At 50.7% G+C, this 4,450-nt stretch overlaps 1 long non-coding RNA gene across 2 annotated transcripts in view; it reads right to left on the reverse strand.

Annotated features, from left to right (window-relative positions):
• Positions 1–4,362, reverse strand: part of LOC112550847 — a 5,483-nt gene extending 1,121 nt beyond the window's left edge. Inside the window, exons 1-3 of one of the 2 annotated variants that reach the window (XR_003094898.1) lie at positions 3,877–4,362; positions 2,844–2,932; positions 919–1,148 (exon numbers count right to left, since the gene is read on the reverse strand). This is a non-coding gene — a long non-coding RNA (uncharacterized LOC112550847). Of the gene's footprint in view, positions 1–918; positions 1,149–2,675; positions 2,933–3,876 lie in introns of both variants that reach the window. The other variant, XR_003094897.1, reaches the window with a different exon arrangement.
• Between the last annotated feature and the right edge of the window lie 88 nt (positions 4,363–4,450).

Genomic DNA, 4,450 nt, shown 5'->3' on the forward strand with positions numbered 1-4,450 from the left:
GCGCGGTCTTCGGGGGGGGGGGGGGGGGGGGCGTTAACTGCAAACAGCCTAAACTCAGGGGATAACACGGGATAATCCCAGCGAATGTTAATCACCTACTAGCTGAAGGCGTGCGAGGCTTTCCAGTCTGACCAGGAGCGAGACCTGTACGGCTCCCACTTGAGTCAGTGCCCGATTCCTCTGGCCGCTTTTTGACAACCACGTTGCTAAAGCTGCCAGCGGGCTCCCAGGTGCTCTGCAGAGCCGGAGCCTAGCTGGGAGCGGATCGGCCGATGCCCGCGGGCCGGGAGCAGCTGGGGTTTGTGTAAGGGCGATCAGAGCGCCCGGGGCCGCAGCAGCCGCGGTGCCCCTCTTCCCTGCACCCCCGGGGTGGGTTTCACAGAAGGCAGGGGCTGGCCGGCTCCTGCCAGCTCCGGCTGCCTCGCGTCCCAGCCCGATCCCCTGGCCTGTGGCTCCGCGGCTGGAGGTTGTAGTTACCCAGCCAGAGGGCTAAGGGAAGCTTGCCGATCTGCTTTACATTTAAGCCTCAGCCTGGTTTGGGAGGCCATCTATGGAGATACAGTCTCGGATCAGTTTCCCTCTACAGTCCCTGTCGTATGCGAGGTAGCTGGTTACCAGAGCACAAAGGCAAAAATAAAAGACACAGGGGGGTTACTTAATTATCCAGGCTGAATAAGGGGCCCAATCCTGGATTCCCTGGTGGGGCAAGGGGGAAGGACCAGGTTGTAATAGGGACAAGATACCGCAGGCTGAGCCACGCTACATCAATATATTACTGATATATTATATCAGTATAATTTATCTCCTCTCACAGCCGGGTTGGGGGCTCAAAGAGACTTGCAGAAAGCACTCCCTGCAGGGCAACGAGCCGCGATCTGCCCGGCAGCATCCTCAGACTGAGCCTAAACAGATGCCTACCGCCTTGCGTGGGGTCCCCCAGCAGTATTTTCTAAGAGGTGTAAGTGTGTCGTGGCCCCGCATGGAGTTAATCATCACCCCGCGCGCCGGAGCTTGAGGCGCCTGGAACGTCGGGAAACAGAAGGTTCGGCAGCGACACGTCACAAAGGGATGTTTCCTTTATTGTTTCTCCTCGGTGGAGCAGCCCCCTCCAGACCCTCACCTCGCGGGCACGTGGACCGCAGGTTGCTCTGCAAATATAAATGTGCTCACTTTAGAAAAGAAAAGAAAAGAAAAAAGAAAAAAAATGTCAGGCTGCAAAGCCAGGGGCCGGGCAGGGAGGGAACCGGTCCAGAAGGCCCAGGGAATTTAACTGCTGTGCTTAATCTGGTGCCTGCTAATCTCTAGAAACGCAAAATGTAGCAGCGCACGCATTAAACCCCAGGACTCTTCCCTGCTCGGCTGATTTGGCCCCAGCATAAAGAAGCTGGATCCGGGTGCAATTGGACACGCAGATTAGGGAGACCAGCTCTTGGCCCTGGATGGACCCCCTGGGGTCCCTGTGGCTGGGAATCGGGACAGATCCCGCTCGCATCCAGCTCCCCCGGCAGACGCGCTGGCGGCGACTGAGCACAGAGCAGGCGCTGTTCTGGTCCATCGCAGCCGCAGCTGGACCGGCCGAGGTGGCCGCCTTCACGGAACACATTTCTGGAGCGCTATTGCCTAACGAAAGCCCAGCCGCTCATCGGCGCCCTGCCCAGACCGTCGCTTACTGATCGCTTAGCCCTTCTCTCCCCACTTGCTATTACATTTTCAAAGCTCTCCCTGCAGCCCGGCGCGCACAGCCCCGACCACAGGGGCTGCCCCGAGAAGAGGCTCCCCAGCGAGCAGAAGCCCCGGCTGGATGGGTTGAAAATATTTCGGTCGTTTCAGCCCAGGTACCTGCTCACAGAGGTGGGGCCTGCCGATCGGAGCCGGGCTGACTCCAACCCGCCCCCCACGGGCCTGAGAATGGTACCGATCCCTCCTGCCAACCACAGATGCCCCCATGATAGGCAAGGAGCCGGGCTGGGGGGAGACTCTGGGAGCCGGGAGATGCCCGCAGCTCTGCCCACGCCCTCCAGCCATTCCCCCTCTTTTCTCTTCATCTCATATCCAGCGTTGAAACTCTCGACAGATCCATGCAATCCCGGTTGGAAGAGGCAGAACAGGGAGATTTGAGAGCACGGAGCAGTTAATATGTCCCAGATTGAATGTAAAGATAAACGAACCCCCCGGCCCCTCTCGGTGACAGACGCGAGACATTTCACTTGATCCATATAGATGCAAAATGACATGAGCTGGAGGGAGGTTTTCCCAGAGCCGAGCTGGGTTAGGGGAAGTCACCTTCCCTCCCAAGGAGGCTACCCAGTGCCACTGCTTATTTGTTCAATTAAACACACCTCGGGCGCCTCTGTCTTAATACCATTAAAAACACTCCAACCAAAAAACACTGTTAACATTATTTGATAGGGTCATTTACCACTGGGGTATGTACTAGGCAGTCCCCCCCCGCCCATCTCCCTCCCAAACTCTCCCAGGTTTTGAGGATTCCGACCTCGCACTACAGAAATCAGACAGATTTACTCATCAGGGGCATCAGTAAACTGAAGGACATGAGCAGCAGCTGGGCTTGGTAGAAGGCAACCCAACATCTCAGCTCCGGGGCCCCTGCAGTAGCTCGAAGAGCACCCGCAGGAGCCTGACTGCAGGCGGGGAGCAGCGGCACAAATACGTACCAGCCGCCCGGCAGCCCTCTCACATCCAGTCGGGCTATTGCTCCGATAGTTCAGGACGCTAGGACTGATTTCTCTTCTATTTACTTGTTATAAGAAATACTTTCTTGTTCCAGTGGCAACATCGCACGCTGCTATATTTAAAAAAATCCAGCCAACCAACCAACCAACCAACAAAACTTCAGGAGATCGGTTTCTTTCACTTCTCTGGGACAGCGGAGTGTATCGTCGTCTCCACCTTCCCTTCAATAATTGGCTCACTGGGAAAAGACAAAAGGATTCCTCCCTTAGATAGTGGGCATCTCAAGTGACTGAGCCCATGTTAGTGCTTTTACGAGGGTTAGTTTAATATATGTGTAAATCTATACATATTTTTAATTACAACTTCAACGCACTATCGCTTATTTTTAGAGGAGAATTTGAGGGCTGCTTTGAAATCCACGCTAAACACTGTTTTTAATAACAACTCGATATGTCTGTAAATAAAATGTTCCTTTGGCAGCAAAGAAGAAACGGAGAATTAGTCTGAGCAGCTGAATATGTGTGTGTATATATATATGTATATATATACATATGTATGTATATATATATATATGTATATATGTGTAAGTATGTATATGTGTTATTTATATTATATATCACAATATATTATAATAGACATTATGCACTAGATTACAAAACACAATATAATGTACAATATATCACAATACAGTATACATTATGCATTAAATACGATATACATTATATATTATATTGTGTATATCGTATCTAATGCATAATATATATATATTATATTATGTTATATATTATGAGCCATTATATTGTGCATTACAATATCTAGTATACATTATGCATCAGATAAGATATATATAATATATCACATATATGTATATTATGTGTTAGATAGATATACACAATATATAACATATATTATAATACGCACTATGCATTAGATAAGATGTACACAGTATACCACACATTATATATTATAATATACATTATGCAGTAGATCAGAGGTACACAACATATCACATATATATTATAATGTACATTATGCATTAGATAAGATATATACAATATAACAAATACAATAGTATGCATTAGATAAGAGGTACACAATATAATACATAACATCACATTATATACTATAATATATATTATGTATTAGTTAAGATGGGCACGATACATTATAATAATATATCACCTTTTTTAGATGCTGTATGAATATATATTACATAGACTTGTCCGATGTTACGTTTTTTAAGTTCAAATGCTGTCCCGGGGAACCGTAAGTCCCTGCTTTCCCAATGCAAATGTCACTTCTAGCTTGGAGGGGAGCTGGAGCTTGAACTCCGGTCCGCGTAGCAACACCTCAGCCCGGCGCTGGAGATGCCCCGTGCGCGGCGGAGCTGGCCGAGCCGCCGGCCCTTCTCGCAGCGCCGCTGAAAACACGTCCCCCGCGCTGCCGGGAGTCGGCCAGGCTCAGCTCCGCGGTGAAGCGCGGGTCAGTTCCCGGCTCGGGGGGAAACTTTGCAAACTGGGGGGAGGGGGGAGCCACCTCTGCCCCTGGGCAGAAGCAGGGTGGGGGCCACACTGATTAACTTTTATTGCATATAAACTCGTGGGCCCAGCCGGTGTGATATAATGGGGGGAGGGGGGGATAAATGAGGATGATCCCGTTTCGAGCTCCTGCCAGCCCCACCCCGGGCCGTCCCTCCCTCCCTCCCTCCCCAGACGGCGGGTGCCCGGCCCTGGTGGTCGCGGTGGGAAGGCAGGGG

Source organism: Alligator sinensis, unplaced genomic scaffold, assembly GCF_000455745.1.
Source record: "Alligator sinensis unplaced genomic scaffold, ASM45574v1 scaffold55_1, whole genome shotgun sequence".
Classification (NCBI taxonomy): domain Eukaryota; kingdom Metazoa; phylum Chordata; order Crocodylia; family Alligatoridae; genus Alligator; species Alligator sinensis.